The 17,179-nt window shown below is 50.7% G+C and overlaps 16 non-coding genes across 16 annotated transcripts; 15 read left to right on the forward strand and 1 right to left on the reverse strand.

The window, feature by feature from the left end:
- The first annotated feature begins 1,931 nt into the window (after window positions 1-1,931).
- trnag-ucc (transfer RNA glycine (anticodon UCC)) lies at window positions 1,932-2,003 on the forward strand. Its single transcript has one exon. It is a non-coding gene; the product is annotated as a tRNA-Gly (tRNA).
- Window positions 2,004-3,012: 1,009 nt separating this feature from the next.
- Window positions 3,013-3,084, forward strand: trnag-ucc (transfer RNA glycine (anticodon UCC)). Its single transcript has one exon. It is a non-coding gene; the product is annotated as a tRNA-Gly (tRNA).
- An 87-nt stretch (window positions 3,085-3,171) lies between these two features.
- trnad-guc (transfer RNA aspartic acid (anticodon GUC)) lies at window positions 3,172-3,243 on the reverse strand. The gene has a single exon. It is a non-coding gene; the product is annotated as a tRNA-Asp (tRNA).
- Window positions 3,244-4,093: 850 nt separating this feature from the next.
- trnag-ucc (transfer RNA glycine (anticodon UCC)) lies at window positions 4,094-4,165 on the forward strand. The gene has a single exon. It is a non-coding gene; the product is annotated as a tRNA-Gly (tRNA).
- Window positions 4,166-5,174: 1,009 nt separating this feature from the next.
- Window positions 5,175-5,246, forward strand: trnag-ucc (transfer RNA glycine (anticodon UCC)). Its single transcript has one exon. It is a non-coding gene; the product is annotated as a tRNA-Gly (tRNA).
- Window positions 5,247-6,255: 1,009 nt separating this feature from the next.
- Window positions 6,256-6,327, forward strand: trnag-ucc (transfer RNA glycine (anticodon UCC)). The gene has a single exon. It is a non-coding gene; the product is annotated as a tRNA-Gly (tRNA).
- A 1,009-nt stretch (window positions 6,328-7,336) lies between these two features.
- Window positions 7,337-7,408, forward strand: trnag-ucc (transfer RNA glycine (anticodon UCC)). The gene has a single exon. It is a non-coding gene; the product is annotated as a tRNA-Gly (tRNA).
- A 1,009-nt stretch (window positions 7,409-8,417) lies between these two features.
- trnag-ucc (transfer RNA glycine (anticodon UCC)) lies at window positions 8,418-8,489 on the forward strand. The gene has a single exon. It is a non-coding gene; the product is annotated as a tRNA-Gly (tRNA).
- A 1,009-nt stretch (window positions 8,490-9,498) lies between these two features.
- trnag-ucc (transfer RNA glycine (anticodon UCC)) lies at window positions 9,499-9,570 on the forward strand. The gene has a single exon. It is a non-coding gene; the product is annotated as a tRNA-Gly (tRNA).
- A 1,009-nt stretch (window positions 9,571-10,579) lies between these two features.
- trnag-ucc (transfer RNA glycine (anticodon UCC)) lies at window positions 10,580-10,651 on the forward strand. Its single transcript has one exon. It is a non-coding gene; the product is annotated as a tRNA-Gly (tRNA).
- A 1,009-nt stretch (window positions 10,652-11,660) lies between these two features.
- Window positions 11,661-11,732, forward strand: trnag-ucc (transfer RNA glycine (anticodon UCC)). The gene has a single exon. It is a non-coding gene; the product is annotated as a tRNA-Gly (tRNA).
- Window positions 11,733-12,741: 1,009 nt separating this feature from the next.
- On the forward strand, window positions 12,742-12,813 carry trnag-ucc (transfer RNA glycine (anticodon UCC)). Its single transcript has one exon. It is a non-coding gene; the product is annotated as a tRNA-Gly (tRNA).
- A 1,009-nt stretch (window positions 12,814-13,822) lies between these two features.
- Window positions 13,823-13,894, forward strand: trnag-ucc (transfer RNA glycine (anticodon UCC)). Its single transcript has one exon. It is a non-coding gene; the product is annotated as a tRNA-Gly (tRNA).
- A 1,009-nt stretch (window positions 13,895-14,903) lies between these two features.
- Window positions 14,904-14,975, forward strand: trnag-ucc (transfer RNA glycine (anticodon UCC)). Its single transcript has one exon. It is a non-coding gene; the product is annotated as a tRNA-Gly (tRNA).
- Window positions 14,976-15,984: 1,009 nt separating this feature from the next.
- On the forward strand, window positions 15,985-16,056 carry trnag-ucc (transfer RNA glycine (anticodon UCC)). The gene has a single exon. It is a non-coding gene; the product is annotated as a tRNA-Gly (tRNA).
- A 1,009-nt stretch (window positions 16,057-17,065) lies between these two features.
- trnag-ucc (transfer RNA glycine (anticodon UCC)) lies at window positions 17,066-17,137 on the forward strand. The gene has a single exon. It is a non-coding gene; the product is annotated as a tRNA-Gly (tRNA).
- The last annotated feature ends 42 nt before the right edge of the window (window positions 17,138-17,179 follow it).

Genomic DNA, 17,179 nt, shown 5'->3' on the forward strand with positions numbered 1-17,179 from the left:
GCTGCGGAGCTAAGTTGCCCGCTCCTGCCCCACGCAGATCAGCCACGTAATCCGGTCCTAGCAGCATTGTCTGCAGCGCTGCCACTAAAGACCTTGGCAGACAGCAAGAGGAGGGCTGAAAACTGGGCTTGGACAGCTTTTTCTTCATTAATACTCCTTGCTTCTTTCTCAGTCTTGCACTGGTCATCAGCAGTAACTTGAACAGTGCATCACACAGGAGAACGTGATTAGCATTTTTTGCAGCAAACAAAGCACGCCATTCATTCTTACACACAGCCCAGCTTTTACTCCACAAAATGTCAGCTTGCCCTTTCACGAGCTGCATCCAGTCAACCCTTGCAATGACATTCAAACCGGGGGAGCTCATTACAGTGAACACTGGCTGACAGAAGATGAGAACTCCACCACTGCAGAGTGAAATTATCCACCTCTGTTGTTTTTTGGTGAGCTTGTGCCGTCGAACGATTTATCCAACCTCAACGTCGGAAAAAGATGGGATCCATACTTGACATTTTTGTTTTTCGCCCCCCACACAAAGAAACTCCTTGCTTGAAAGCTTTCATTTTCTACACTTCTGTGAGAGGATGTCCACAAGCGTTGGTAACATAGTGGTGAGCACAGCTGGCTTCCAAGCAGATTCCCAGCCAATGTGTTCCTTTTGGCTTCCGTTATGCTACATGGCCGGGCGGCACTCTTGTGAAGATGTCCCTGTGACATGTGGGTAGATCGGTGCATTTTGCGAAGGTTAGGATCCCTATGCCGAACATGTTTCGGTGCCGAACCCGGACAAAGAGGGATCCTTGGTTGAAGGCAGTCCTTTTTGAGTGCTTCTGGCAAAAGCTGCCCGCAAACGTTGGTGGTATAGTGGTGAGCATAGCTGCCTTCCAAGCAGTTGACCCGGGTTCGATTCCCGGCCAACGCATTTTCCTTTGGCTGCTGTATACGTCACGTCGGCCGATGACGCGCTTGTTAAAGGCAACCAACCGAAAAGTAAAAGGCAGACAAGGGCCTCCCCGTCGGGGAATCGAACCCCGGTCTTCCGCGTGACAGGCGGAGATACTGTCCACTATACTAACGAGGAGCTGCGGAGCTAAGGTGCCCGCTCCTGCCCCACGCAGATCAGCCACGTAATCCGGTCCTAGCAGCATTGTCTGCAGCGCTGCCACTAAAGACCTTGGCAGACAGCAAGAGGAGGGCTGAAAACTGGGCTTGGACAGCTTTTTCTTCATTAATACTCCTTGCTTCTTTCTCAGTCTTGCACTGGTCATCAGCAGTAACTTGAACAGTGCATCACACAGGAGAACGTGATTAGCATGTTTTGCAGCAAACAAAGCACGCCATTCATTCTTACACACAGCCCAGCTTTTACTCCACAAAATGTCAGCTTGCCCTTTCACGAGCTGCATCCAGTCAACCCTTGCAATGACATTCAAACCGGAGGAGCTCATTACAGTGAACACTGGCTGACAGAAGATGAGAACTCCACCACTGCAGAGTGAAATTATCCACCTCTGTTGTTTTTTGGTGAGCTTGTGCCGTCGAACGATTTATCCAACCTCAACGTCGGAAAAAGATGGGATCCATACTTGACATTTTTGTTTTTCGCCCCCCACACAAAGAAACTCCTTGCTTGAAAGCTTTCATTTTCTACACTTCTGTGAGAGGATGTCCACAAGCGTTGGTAACATAGTGGTGAGCACAGCTGGCTTCCAAGCAGATTCCCAGCCAATGTGTTCCTTTTGGCTTCCGTTATGCTACATGGCCGGGCGGCACTCTTGTGAAGATGTCCCTGTGACATGTGGGTAGATCGGTGCATTTTGCGAAGGTTAGGATCCCTATGCCGAACATGTTTCGGTGCCGAACCCGGACAAAGAGGGATCCTTGGTTGAAGGCAGTCCTTTTTGAGTGCTTCTGGCAAAAGCTGCCCGCAAGCGTTGGTGGTATAGTGGTGAGCATAGCTGCCTTCCAAGCAGTTGACCCGGGTTCGATTCCCGGCCAACGCATTTTCCTTTGGCTGCTGTATACGTCACGTCGGCCGATGACGCGCTTGTTAAAGGCAACCAACCGAAAAGTAAAAGGCAGACAAGGGCCTCCCCGTCGGGGAATCGATCCCCGGTCTTCCGCGTGACAGGCGGAGATACTGTCCACTATACTAACGAGGAGCTGCGGAGCTAAGGTGCCCGCTCCTGCCACACGCAGATCAGCCACGTAATCCGGTCCTAGCAGCATTGTCTGCAGCGCTGCCACTAAAGACCTTGGCAGACAGCAAGAGGAGGGCTGAAAACTGGGCTTGGACAGCTTTTTCTTCATTAATACTCCTTGCTTCTTTCTCAGTCTTGCACTGGTCATCAGCAGTAACTTGAACAGTGCATCACACAGGAGAACGTGATTAGCATGTTTTGCAGCAAACAAAGCACGCCATTCATTCTTACACACAGCCCAGCTTTTACTCCACAAAATGTCAGCTTGCCCTTTCACGAGCTGCATCCAGTCAACCCTTGCAATGACATTCAAACCGGGGGAGCTCATTACAGTGAACACTGGCTGACAGAAGATGAGAACTCCACCACTGCAGAGTGAAATTATCCACCTCTGTTGTTTTTTGGTGAGCTTGTGCCGTCGAACGATTTATCCAACCTCAACGTCGGAAAAAGATGGGATCCATACTTGACATTTTTGTTTTTCGCCCCCCACACAAAGAAACTCCTTGCTTGAAAGCTTTCATTTTCTACACTTCTGTGAGAGGATGTCCACAAGCGTTGGTAACATAGTGGTGAGCACAGCTGGCTTCCAAGCAGATTCCCAGCCAATGTGTTCCTTTTGGCTTCCGTTATGCTACATGGCCGGGCGGCACTCTTGTGAAGATGTCCCTGTGACATGTGGGTAGATCGGTGCATTTTGCGAAGGTTAGGATCCCTATGCCGAACATGTTTCGGTGCCGAACCCGGACAAAGAGGGATCCTTGGTTGAAGGCAGTCCTTTTTGAGTGCTTCTGGCAAAAGCTGCCCGCAAGCGTTGGTGGTATAGTGGTGAGCATAGCTGCCTTCCAAGCAGTTGACCCGGGTTCGATTCCCGGCCAACGCATTTTCCTTTGGCTGCTGTATACGTCACGTCGGCCGATGACGCGCTTGTTAAAGGCAACCAACCGAAAAGTAAAAGGCAGACAAGGGCTTCCCCGTCGGGGAATCGAACCCCGGTCTTCCGCGTGACAGGCGGAGATACTGTCCACTATACTAACGAGGAGCTGCGGAGCTAAGGTGCCCGCTCCTGCCACACGCAGATCAGCCACGTAATCCGGTCCTAGCAGCATTGTCTGCAGCGCTGCCACTAAAGACCTTGGCAGACAGCAAGAGGAGGGCTGAAAACTGGGCTTGGACAGCTTTTTCTTCATTAATACTCCTTGCTTCTTTCTCAGTCTTGCACTGGTCATCAGCAGTAACTTGAACAGTGCATCACACAGGAGAACGTGATTAGCATGTTTTGCAGCAAACAAAGCACGCCATTCATTCTTACACACAGCCCAGCTTTTACTCCACAAAATGTCAGCTTGCCCTTTCACGAGCTGCATCCAGTCAACCCTTGCAATGACATTCAAACCGGGGGAGCTCATTACAGTGAACACTGGCTGACAGAAGATGAGAACTCCACCACTGCAGAGTGAAATTATCCACCTCTGTTGTTTTTTGGTGAGCTTGTGCCGTCGAACGATTTATCCAACCTCAACGTCGGAAAAAGATGGGATCCATACTTGACATTTTTGTTTTTCGCCCCCCACACAAAGAAACTCCTTGCTTGAAAGCTTTCATTTTCTACACTTCTGTGAGAGGATGTCCACAAGCGTTGGTAACATAGTGGTGAGCACAGCTGGCTTCCAAGCAGATTCCCAGCCAATGTGTTCCTTTTGGCTTCCGTTATGCTACATGGCCGGGCGGCACTCTTGTGAAGATGTCCCTGTGACATGTGGGTAGATCGGTGCATTTTGCGAAGGTTAGGATCCCTATGCCGAACATGTTTCGGTGCCGAACCCGGACAAAGAGGGATCCTTGGTTGAAGGCAGTCCTTTTTGAGTGCTTCTGGCAAAAGCTGCCCGCAAGCGTTGGTGGTATAGTGGTGAGCATAGCTGCCTTCCAAGCAGTTGACCCGGGTTCGATTCCCGGCCAACGCATTTTCCTTTGGCTGCTGTATACGTCACGTCGGCCGATGACGCGCTTGTTAAAGGCAACCAACCGAAAAGTAAAAGGCAGACAAGGGCCTCCCCGTCGGGGAATCGAACCCCGGTCTTCCGCGTGACAGGCGGAGATACTGTCCACTATACTAACGAGGAGCTGCGGAGCTAAGGTGCCCGCTCCTGCCCCACGCAGATCAGCCACGTAATCCGGTCCTAGCAGCATTGTCTGCAGCGCTGCCACTAAAGACCTTGGCAGACAGCAAGAGGAGGGCTGAAAACTGGGCTTGGACAGCTTTTTCTTCATTAATACTCCTTGCTTCTTTCTCAGTCTTGCACTGGTCATCAGCAGTAACTTGAACAGTGCATCACACAGGAGAACGTGATTGGCATGTTTTGCAGCAAACAAAGCACGCCATTCATTCTTACACACAGCCCAGCTTTTACTCCACAAAATGTCAGCTTGCCCTTTCACGAGCTGCATCCAGTCAACCCTTGCAATGACATTCAAACCGGGGGAGCTCATTACAGTGAACACTGGCTGACAGAAGATGAGAACTCCACCACTGCAGAGTGAAATTATCCACCTCTGTTGTTTTTTGGTGAGCTTGTGCCGTCGAACGATTTATCCAACCTCAACGTCGGAAAAAGATGGGATCCATACTTGACATTTTTGTTTTTCGCCCCCCACACAAAGAAACTCCTTGCTTGAAAGCTTTCATTTTCTACACTTCTGTGAGAGGATGTCCACAAGCGTTGGTAACATAGTGGTGAGCACAGCTGGCTTCCAAGCAGATTCCCAGCCAATGTGTTCCTTTTGGCTTCCGTTATGCTACATGGCCGGGCGGCACTCTTGTGAAGATGTCCCTGTGACATGTGGGTAGATCGGTGCATTTTGCGAAGGTTAGGATCCCTATGCCGAACATGTTTCGGTGCCGAACCCGGACAAAGAGGGATCCTTGGTTGAAGGCAGTCCTTTTTGAGTGCTTCTGGCAAAAGCTGCCCGCAAGCGTTGGTGGTATAGTGGTGAGCATAGCTGCCTTCCAAGCAGTTGACCCGGGTTCGATTCCCGGCCAACGCATTTTCCTTTGGCTGCTGTATACGTCACGTCGGCCGATGACGCGCTTGTTAAAGGCAACCAACCGAAAAGTAAAAGGCAGACAAGGGCCTCCCCGTCGGGGAATCGAACCCCGGTCTTCCGCGTGACAGGCGGAGATACTGTCCACTATACTAACGAGGAGCTGCGGAGCTAAGGTGCCCGCTCCTGCCACACGCAGATCAGCCACGTAATCCGGTCCTAGCAGCATTGTCTGCAGCGCTGCCACTAAAGACCTTGGCAGACAGCAAGAGGAGGGCTGAAAACTGGGCTTGGACAGCTTTTTCTTCATTAATACTCCTTGCTTCTTTCTCAGTCTTGCACTGGTCATCAGCAGTAACTTGAACAGTGCATCACACAGGAGAACGTGATTGGCATGTTTTGCAGCAAACAAAGCACGCCATTCATTCTTACACACAGCCCAGCTTTTACTCCACAAAATGTCAGCTTGCCCTTTCACGAGCTGCATCCAGTCAACCCTTGCAATGACATTCAAACCGGGGGAGCTCATTACAGTGAACACTGGCTGACAGAAGATGAGAACTCCACCACTGCAGAGTGAAATTATCCACCTCTGTTGTTTTTTGGTGAGCTTGTGCCGTCGAACGATTTATCCAACCTCAACGTCGGAAAAAGATGGGATCCATACTTGACATTTTTGTTTTTCGCCCCCCACACAAAGAAACTCCTTGCTTGAAAGCTTTCATTTTCTACACTTCTGTGAGAGGATGTCCACAAGCGTTGGTAACATAGTGGTGAGCACAGCTGGCTTCCAAGCAGATTCCCAGCCAATGTGTTCCTTTTGGCTTCCGTTATGCTACATGGCCGGGCGGCACTCTTGTGAAGATGTCCCTGTGACATGTGGGTAGATCGGTGCATTTTGCGAAGGTTAGGATCCCTATGCCGAACATGTTTCGGTGCCGAACCCGGACAAAGAGGGATCCTTGGTTGAAGGCAGTCCTTTTTGAGTGCTTCTGGCAAAAGCTGCCCGCAAGCGTTGGTGGTATAGTGGTGAGCATAGCTGCCTTCCAAGCAGTTGACCCGGGTTCGATTCCCGGCCAACGCATTTTCCTTTGGCTGCTGTATACGTCACGTCGGCCGATGACGCGCTTGTTAAAGGCAACCAACCGAAAAGTAAAAGGCAGACAAGGGCCTCCCCGTCGGGGAATCGAACCCCGGTCTTCCGCGTGACAGGCGGAGATACTGTCCACTATACTAACGAGGAGCTGCGGAGCTAAGGTGCCCGCTCCTGCCCCACGCAGATCAGCCACGTAATCCGGTCCTAGCAGCATTGTCTGCAGCGCTGCCACTAAAGACCTTGGCAGACAGCAAGAGGAGGGCTGAAAACTGGGCTTGGACAGCTTTTTCTTCATTAATACTCCTTGCTTCTTTCTCAGTCTTGCACTGGTCATCAGCAGTAACTTGAACAGTGCATCACACAGGAGAACGTGATTAGCATGTTTTGCAGCAAACAAAGCACGCCATTCATTCTTACACACAGCCCAGCTTTTACTCCACAAAATGTCAGCTTGCCCTTTCACGAGCTGCATCCAGTCAACCCTTGCAATGACATTCAAACCGGGGGAGCTCATTACAGTGAACACTGGCTGACAGAAGATGAGAACTCCACCACTGCAGAGTGAAATTATCCACCTCTGTTGTTTTTTGGTGAGCTTGTGCCGTCGAACGATTTATCCAACCTCAACGTCGGAAAAAGATGGGATCCATACTTGACATTTTTGTTTTTCGCCCCCCACACAAAGAAACTCCTTGCTTGAAAGCGTTCATTTTCTACACTTCTGTGAGAGGATGTCCACAAGCGTTGGTAACATAGTGGTGAGCACAGCTGGCTTCCAAGCAGATTCCCAGCCAATGTGTTCCTTTTGGCTTCCGTTATGCTACATGGCCGGGCGGCACTCTTGTGAAGATGTCCCTGTGACATGTGGGTAGATCGGTGCATTTTGCGAAGGTTAGGATCCCTATGCCGAACATGTTTCGGTGCCGAACCCGGACAAAGAGGGATCCTTGGTTGAAGGCAGTCCTTTTTGAGTGATTCTGGCAAAAGCTGCCCGCAAGCGTTGGTGGTATAGTGGTGAGCATAGCTGCCTTCCAAGCAGTTGACCCGGGTTCGATTCCCGGCCAACGCATTTTCCTTTGGCTGCTGTATACGTCACGTCGGCCGATGACGCGCTTGTTAAAGGCAACCAACCGAAAAGTAAAAGGCAGACAAGGGCCTCCCCGTCGGGGAATCGAACCCCGGTCTTCCGCGTGACAGGCGGAGATACTGTCCACTATACTAACGAGGAGCTGCGGAGCTAAGGTGCCCGCTCCTGCCCCACGCAGATCAGCCACGTAATCCGGTCCTAGCAGCATTGTCTGCAGCGCTGCCACTAAAGACCTTGGCAGACAGCAAGAGGAGGGCTGAAAACTGGGCTTGGACAGCTTTTTCTTCATTAATACTCCTTGCTTCTTTCTCAGTCTTGCACTGGTCATCAGCAGTAACTTGAACAGTGCATCACACAGGAGAACGTGATTGGCATGTTTTGCAGCAAACAAAGCACGCCATTCATTCTTACACACAGCCCAGCTTTTACTCCACAAAATGTCAGCTTGCCCTTTCACGAGCTGCATCCAGTCAACCCTTGCAATGACATTCAAACCGGGGGAGCTCATTACAGTGAACACTGGCTGACAGAAGATGAGAACTCCACCACTGCAGAGTGAAATTATCCACCTCTGTTGTTTTTTGGTGAGCTTGTGCCGTCGAACGATTTATCCAACCTCAACGTCGGAAAAAGATGGGATCCATACTTGACATTTTTGTTTTTCGCCCCCCACACAAAGAAACTCCTTGCTTGAAAGCTTTCATTTTCTACACTTCTGTGAGAGGATGTCCACAAGCGTTGGTAACATAGTGGTGAGCACAGCTGGCTTCCAAGCAGATTCCCAGCCAATGTGTTCCTTTTGGCTTCCGTTATGCTACATGGCCGGGCGGCACTCTTGTGAAGATGTCCCTGTGACATGTGGGTAGATCGGTGCATTTTGCGAAGGTTAGGATCCCTATGCCGAACATGTTTCGGTGCCGAACCCGGACAAAGAGGGATCCTTGGTTGAAGGCAGTCCTTTTTGAGTGCTTCTGGCAAAAGCTGCCCGCAAGCGTTGGTGGTATAGTGGTGAGCATAGCTGCCTTCCAAGCAGTTGACCCGGGTTCGATTCCCGGCCAACGCATTTTCCTTTGGCTGCTGTATACGTCACGTCGGCCGATGACGCGCTTGTTAAAGGCAACCAACCGAAAAGTAAAAGGCAGACAAGGGCCTCCCCGTCGGGGAATCGAACCCCGGTCTTCCGCGTGACAGGCGGAGATACTGTCCACTATACTAACGAGGAGCTGCGGAGCTAAGGTGCCCGCTCCTGCCCCACGCAGATCAGCCACGTAATCCGGTCCTAGCAGCATTGTCTGCAGCGCTGCCACTAAAGACCTTGGCAGACAGCAAGAGGAGGGCTGAAAACTGGGCTTGGACAGCTTTTTCTTCATTAATACTCCTTGCTTCTTTCTCAGTCTTGCACTGGTCATCAGCAGTAACTTGAACAGTGCATCACACAGGAGAACGTGATTGGCATGTTTTGCAGCAAACAAAGCACGCCATTCATTCTTACACACAGCCCAGCTTTTACTCCACAAAATGTCAGCTTGCCCTTTCACGAGCTGCATCCAGTCAACCCTTGCAATGACATTCAAACCGGGGGAGCTCATTACAGTGAACACTGGCTGACAGAAGATGAGAACTCCACCACTGCAGAGTGAAATTATCCACCTCTGTTGTTTTTTGGTGAGCTTGTGCCGTCGAACGATTTATCCAACCTCAACGTCGGAAAAAGATGGGATCCATACTTGACATTTTTGTTTTTCGCCCCCCACACAAAGAAACTCCTTGCTTGAAAGCTTTCATTTTCTACACTTCTGTGAGAGGATGTCCACAAGCGTTGGTAACATAGTGGTGAGCACAGCTGGCTTCCAAGCAGATTCCCAGCCAATGTGTTCCTTTTGGCTTCCGTTATGCTACATGGCCGGGCGGCACTCTTGTGAAGATGTCCCTGTGACATGTGGGTAGATCGGTGCATTTTGCGAAGGTTAGGATCCCTATGCCGAACATGTTTCGGTGCCGAACCCGGACAAAGAGGGATCCTTGGTTGAAGGCAGTCCTTTTTGAGTGCTTCTGGCAAAAGCTGCCCGCAAGCGTTGGTGGTATAGTGGTGAGCATAGCTGCCTTCCAAGCAGTTGACCCGGGTTCGATTCCCGGCCAACGCATTTTCTTTTGGCTGCTGTATACGTCACGTCGGCCGATGACACGCTTGTTAAAGGCAACCAACCGAAAAGTAAAAGGCAGACAAGGGCCTCCCCGTCGGGGAATCGAACCCCGGTCTTCCGCGTGACAGGCGGAGATACTGTCCACTATACTAACGAGGAGCTGCGGAGCTAAGGTGCCCGCTCCTGCCACACGCAGATCAGCCACGTAATCCGGTCCTAGCAGCATTGTCTGCAGCGCTGCCACTAAAGACCTTGGCAGACAGCAAGAGGAGGGCTGAAAACTGGGCTTGGACAGCTTTTTCTTCATTAATACTCCTTGCTTCTTTCTCAGTCTTGCACTGGTCATCAGCAGTAACTTGAACAGTGCATCACACAGGAGAACGTGATTGGCATGTTTTGCAGCAAACAAAGCACGCCATTCATTCTTACACACAGCCCAGCTTTTACTCCACAAAATGTCAGCTTGCCCTTTCACGAGCTGCATCCAGTCAACCCTTGCAATGACATTCAAACCGGGGGAGCTCATTACAGTGAACACTGGCTGACAGAAGATGAGAACTCCACCACTGCAGAGTGAAATTATCCACCTCTGTTGTTTTTTGGTGAGCTTGTGCCGTCGAACGATTTATCCAACCTCAACGTCGGAAAAAGATGGGATCCATACTTGACATTTTTGTTTTTCGCCCCCCACACAAAGAAACTCCTTGCTTGAAAGCTTTCATTTTCTACACTTCTGTGAGAGGATGTCCACAAGCGTTGGTAACATAGTGGTGAGCACAGCTGGCTTCCAAGCAGATTCCCAGCCAATGTGTTCCTTTTGGCTTCCGTTATGCTACATGGCCGGGCGGCACTCTTGTGAAGATGTCCCTGTGACATGTGGGTAGATCGGTGCATTTTGCGAAGGTTAGGATCCCTATGCCGAACATGTTTCGGTGCCGAACCCGGACAAAGAGGGATCCTTGGTTGAAGGCAGTCCTTTTTGAGTGCTTCTGGCAAAAGCTGCCCGCAAGCGTTGGTGGTATAGTGGTGAGCATAGCTGCCTTCCAAGCAGTTGACCCGGGTTCGATTCCCGGCCAACGCATTTTCCTTTGGCTGCTGTATACGTCACGTCGGCCGATGACGCGCTTGTTAAAGGCAACCAACCGAAAAGTAAAAGGCAGACAAGGGCCTCCCCGTCGGGGAATCGAACCCCGGTCTTCCGCGTGACAGGCGGAGATACTGTCCACTATACTAACGAGGAGCTGCGGAGCTAAGGTGCCCGCTCCTGCCCCACGCAGATCAGCCACGTAATCCGGTCCTAGCAGCATTGTCTGCAGCGCTGCCACTAAAGACCTTGGCAGACAGCAAGAGGAGGGCTGAAAACTGGGCTTGGACAGCTTTTTCTTCATTAATACTCCTTGCTTCTTTCTCAGTCTTGCACTGGTCATCAGCAGTAACTTGAACAGTGCATCACACAGGAGAACGTGATTAGCATGTTTTGCAGCAAACAAAGCACGCCATTCATTCTTACACACAGCCCAGCTTTTACTCCACAAAATGTCAGCTTGCCCTTTCACGAGCTGCATCCAGTCAACCCTTGCAATGACATTCAAACCGGGGGAGCTCATTACAGTGAACACTGGCTGACAGAAGATGAGAACTCCACCACTGCAGAGTGAAATTATCCACCTCTGTTGTTTTTTGGTGAGCTTGTGCCGTCGAACGATTTATCCAACCTCAACGTCGGAAAAAGATGGGATCCATACTTGACATTTTTGTTTTTCGCCCCCCACACAAAGAAACTCCTTGCTTGAAAGCGTTCATTTTCTACACTTCTGTGAGAGGATGTCCACAAGCGTTGGTAACATAGTGGTGAGCACAGCTGGCTTCCAAGCAGATTCCCAGCCAATGTGTTCCTTTTGGCTTCCGTTATGCTACATGGCCGGGCGGCACTCTTGTGAAGATGTCCCTGTGACATGTGGGTAGATCGGTGCATTTTGCGAAGGTTAGGATCCCTATGCCGAACATGTTTCGGTGCCGAACCCGGACAAAGAGGGATCCTTGGTTGAAGGCAGTCCTTTTTGAGTGATTCTGGCAAAAGCTGCCCGCAAGCGTTGGTGGTATAGTGGTGAGCATAGCTGCCTTCCAAGCAGTTGACCCGGGTTCGATTCCCGGCCAACGCATTTTCCTTTGGCTGCTGTATACGTCACGTCGGCCGATGACGCGCTTGTTAAAGGCAACCAACCGAAAAGTAAAAGGCAGACAAGGGCCTCCCCGTCGGGGAATCGAACCCCGGTCTTCCGCGTGACAGGCGGAGATACTGTCCACTATACTAACGAGGAGCTGCGGAGCTAAGGTGCCCGCTCCTGCCCCACGCAGATCAGCCACGTAATCCGGTCCTAGCAGCATTGTCTGCAGCGCTGCCACTAAAGACCTTGGCAGACAGCAAGAGGAGGGCTGAAAACTGGGCTTGGACAGCTTTTTCTTCATTAATACTCCTTGCTTCTTTCTCAGTCTTGCACTGGTCATCAGCAGTAACTTGAACAGTGCATCACACAGGAGAACGTGATTGGCATGTTTTGCAGCAAACAAAGCACGCCATTCATTCTTACACACAGCCCAGCTTTTACTCCACAAAATGTCAGCTTGCCCTTTCACGAGCTGCATCCAGTCAACCCTTGCAATGACATTCAAACCGGGGGAGCTCATTACAGTGAACACTGGCTGACAGAAGATGAGAACTCCACCACTGCAGAGTGAAATTATCCACCTCTGTTGTTTTTTGGTGAGCTTGTGCCGTCGAACGATTTATCCAACCTCAACGTCGGAAAAAGATGGGATCCATACTTGACATTTTTGTTTTTCGCCCCCCACACAAAGAAACTCCTTGCTTGAAAGCTTTCATTTTCTACACTTCTGTGAGAGGATGTCCACAAGCGTTGGTAACATAGTGGTGAGCACAGCTGGCTTCCAAGCAGATTCCCAGCCAATGTGTTCCTTTTGGCTTCCGTTATGCTACATGGCCGGGCGGCACTCTTGTGAAGATGTCCCTGTGACATGTGGGTAGATCGGTGCATTTTGCGAAGGTTAGGATCCCTATGCCGAACATGTTTCGGTGCCGAACCCGGACAAAGAGGGATCCTTGGTTGAAGGCAGTCCTTTTTGAGTGCTTCTGGCAAAAGCTGCCCGCAAGCGTTGGTGGTATAGTGGTGAGCATAGCTGCCTTCCAAGCAGTTGACCCGGGTTCGATTCCCGGCCAACGCATTTTCCTTTGGCTGCTGTATACGTCACGTCGGCCGATGACGCGCTTGTTAAAGGCAACCAACCGAAAAGTAAAAGGCAGACAAGGGCCTCCCCGTCGGGGAATCGAACCCCGGTCTTCCGCGTGACAGGCGGAGATACTGTCCACTATACTAACGAGGAGCTGCGGAGCTAAGGTGCCCGCTCCTGCCCCACGCAGATCAGCCACGTAATCCGGTCCTAGCAGCATTGTCTGCAGCGCTGCCACTAAAGACCTTGGCAGACAGCAAGAGGAGGGCTGAAAACTGGGCTTGGACAGCTTTTTCTTCATTAATACTCCTTGCTTCTTTCTCAGTCTTGCACTGGTCATCAGCAGTAACTTGAACAGTGCATCACACAGGAGAACGTGATTGGCATGTTTTGCAGCAAACAAAGCACGCCATTCATTCTTACACACAGCCCAGCTTTTACTCCACAAAATGTCAGCTTGCCCTTTCACGAGCTGCATCCAGTCAACCCTTGCAATGACATTCAAACCGGGGGAGCTCATTACAGTGAACACTGGCTGACAGAAGATGAGAACTCCACCACTGCAGAGTGAAATTATCCACCTCTGTTGTTTTTTGGTGAGCTTGTGCCGTCGAACGATTTATCCAACCTCAACGTCGGAAAAAGATGGGATCCATACTTGACATTTTTGTTTTTCGCCCCCCACACAAAGAAACTCCTTGCTTGAAAGCTTTCATTTTCTACACTTCTGTGAGAGGATGTCCACAAGCGTTGGTAACATAGTGGTGAGCACAGCTGGCTTCCAAGCAGATTCCCAGCCAATGTGTTCCTTTTGGCTTCCGTTATGCTACATGGCCGGGCGGCACTCTTGTGAAGATGTCCCTGTGACATGTGGGTAGATCGGTGCATTTTGCGAAGGTTAGGATCCCTATGCCGAACATGTTTCGGTGCCGAACCCGGACAAAGAGGGATCCTTGGTTGAAGGCAGTCCTTTTTGAGTGCTTCTGGCAAAAGCTGCCCGCAAGCGTTGGTGGTATAGTGGTGAGCATAGCTGCCTTCCAAGCAGTTGACCCGGGTTCGATTCCCGGCCAACGCATTTTCTTTTGGCTGCTGTATACGTCACGTCGGCCGATGACACGCTTGTTAAAGGCAACCAACCGAAAAGTAAAAGGCAGACAAGGGCCTCCCCGTCGGGGAATCGAACCCCGGTCTTCCGCGTGACAGGCGGAGATACTGTCCACTATACTAACGAGGAGCTGCGGAGCTAAGGTGCCCGCTCCTGCCACACGCAGATCAGCCACGTAATCCGGTCCTAGCAGCATTGTCTGCAGCGCTGCCACTAAAGACCTTGGCAGACAGCAAGAGGAGGGCTGAAAACTGGGCTTGGACAGCTTTTTCTTCATTAATACTCCTTGCTTCTTTCTCAGTCTTGCACTGGTCATCAGCAGTAACTTGAACAGTGCATCACACAGGAGAACGTGATTGGCATGTTTTGCAGCAAACAAAGCACGCCATTCATTCTTACACACAGCCCAGCTTTTACTCCACAAAATGTCAGCTTGCCCTTTCACGAGCTGCATCCAGTCAACCCTTGCAATGACATTCAAACCGGGGGAGCTCATTACAGTGAACACTGGCTGACAGAAGATGAGAACTCCACCACTGCAGAGTGAAATTATCCACCTCTGTTGTTTTTTGGTGAGCTTGTGCCGTCGAACGATTTATCCAACCTCAACGTCGGAAAAAGATGGGATCCATACTTGACATTTTTGTTTTTCGCCCCCCACACAAAGAAACTCCTTGCTTGAAAGCTTTCATTTTCTACACTTCTGTGAGAGGATGTCCACAAGCGTTGGTAACATAGTGGTGAGCACAGCTGGCTTCCAAGCAGATTCCCAGCCAATGTGTTCCTTTTGGCTTCCGTTATGCTACATGGCCGGGCGGCACTCTTGTGAAGATGTCCCTGTGACATGTGGGTAGATCGGTGCATTTTGCGAAGGTTAGGATCCCTATGCCGAACATGTTTCGGTGCCGAACCCGGACAAAGAGGGATCCTTGGTTGAAGGCAGTCCTTTTTGAGTGCTTCTGGCAAAAGCTGCCCGCAAGCGTTGGTGGTATAGTGGTGAGCATAGCTGCCTTCCAAGCAGTTGACCCGGGTTCGATTCCCGGCCAACGCATTTTCCTTTGGCTGCTGTATACGTCACGTCGGCCGATGACGCGCTTGTTAAAGGCAACCAACCGAAAAGTAAAAGGCAGACAAGTGCCTCCCCGTCGGGGAATCGAACCCCGGTCTTCCGCGTGACAGGCGGAGATACTGTCCACTATACTAACGAGGAGCTGCGGAGCTAAGGTGCCCGCTCCTGCCCCACGCAGATCAGCCACGTAATCCGGTCCTAGCAGCATTGTCTGCAGCGCTGCCACTAAAGACCTTGGCAGACAGCAAGAGGAGGGCTGAAAACTGGGCTTGGACAGCTTTTTCTTCATTAATACTCCTTGCTTCTTTCTCAGTCTTGCACTGGTCATCAGCAGTAACTTGAACAGTGCATCACACAGGAGAACGTGATTGGCATGTTTTGCAGCAAACAAAGCACGCCATTCATTCTTACACACAGCCCAGCTTTTACTCCACAAAATGTCAGCTTGCCCTTTCACGAGCTGCATCCAGTCAACCCTTGCAATGACATTCAAACCGGGGGAGCTCATTACAGTGAACACTGGCTGACAGAAGATGAGAACTCCACCACTGCAGAGTGAAATTATCCACCTCTGTTGTTTTTTGGTGAGCTTGTGCCGTCGAACGATTTATCCAACCTCAACGTCGGAAAAAGATGGGATCCATACTTGACATTTTTGTTTTTCGCCCCCCACACAAAGAAACTCCTTGCTTGAAAGCTTTCATTTTCTACACTTCTGTGAGAGGATGTCCACAAGCGTTGGTAACATAGTGGTGAGCACAGCTGGCTTCCAAGCAGATTCCCAGCCAATGTGTTCCTTTTGGCTTCCGTTATGCTACATGGCCGGGCGGCACTCTTGTGAAGATGTCCCTGTGACATGTGGGTAGATCGGTGCATTTTGCGAAGGTTAGGATCCCTATGCCGAACATGTTTCGGTGCCGAACCCGGACAAAGAGGGATCCTTGGTTGAAGGCAGTCCTTTTTGAGTGCTTCTGGCAAAAGCTGCCCGCCAGCGTTGGTGGTATAGTGGTGAGCATAGCTGCCTTCCAAGCAGTTGACCCGGGTTCGATTCCCGGCCAACGCATTTTCCTTTGGCTGCTGTATACGTCACGTCGGCCGATGACGCGCTTGTTAAAGGCAACCAACCGAAAAGTAAAAGGCAGACAAGGGCCTCCCCGTCGGGGAATCGAACCCCGGTCTTCCGCGTGACAGGCGGAGATACTGTCCACTATACTAACGAGGAGCTGCGGAGCTAAGGTGCCCGCTCCTGCCCCACGCAGATCAGCCACGTAATCCGGTCCTAGCAGCATTGTCTGCAGCGCTGCCACTAAAGACCTTGGCAGACAGCAAGAGGAGGGCTGAAAACTGGGCTTGGACAGCTTTTTCTTCATTAATACTCCTTGCTTCTTTCTCAGTCTTGCACTGGTCATCAGCAGTAACTTGAACAGTGCATCACACAGGAGAACGTGATTGGCATGTTTTGCAGCAAACAAAGCACGCCATTCATTCTTACACACAGCCCAGCTTTTACTCCACAAAATGTCAGCTTGCCCTTTCACGAGCTGCATCCAGTCAACCCTTGCAATGACATTCAAACCGGGGGAGCTCATTACAGTGAACACTGGCTGACAGAAGATGAGAACTCCACCACTGCAGAGTGAAATTATCCACCTCTGTTGTTTTTTGGTGAGCTTGTGCCGTCGAACGATTTATCCAACCTCAACGTCGGAAAAAGATGGGATCCATACTTGACATTTTTGTTTTTCGCCCCCCACACAAAGAAACTCCTTGCTTGAAAGCTTTCATTTTCTACACTTCTGTGAGAGGATGTCCACAAGCGTTGGTAACATAGTGGTGAGCACAGCTGGCTTCCAAGCAGATTCCCAGCCAATGTGTTCCTTTTGGCTTCCGTTATGCTACATGGCCGGGCGGCACTCTTGTGAAGATGTCCCTGTGACATGTGGGTAGATCGGTGCATTTTGCGAAGGTTAGGATCCCTATGCCGAACATGTTTCGGTGCCGAACCCGGACAAAGAGGGATCCTTGGTTGAAGGCAGTCCTTTTTGAGTGCTTCTGGCAAAAGCTGCCCGCAAGCGTTGGTGGTATAGTGGTGAGCATAGCTGCCTTCCAAGCAGTTGACCCGGGTTCGATTCCCGGCCAACGCATTTTCCTTTGGCTGCTGTATACGTCACGTCGGCCGATGACGC

This window comes from Danio rerio, chromosome 4 (genome assembly GCF_052040795.2).
Source record: "Danio rerio strain M-AB ecotype USA chromosome 4, GRCz13ab, whole genome shotgun sequence".
In the NCBI taxonomy this organism is placed as follows: Eukaryota; Metazoa; Chordata; class Actinopteri; order Cypriniformes; family Danionidae; genus Danio; species Danio rerio.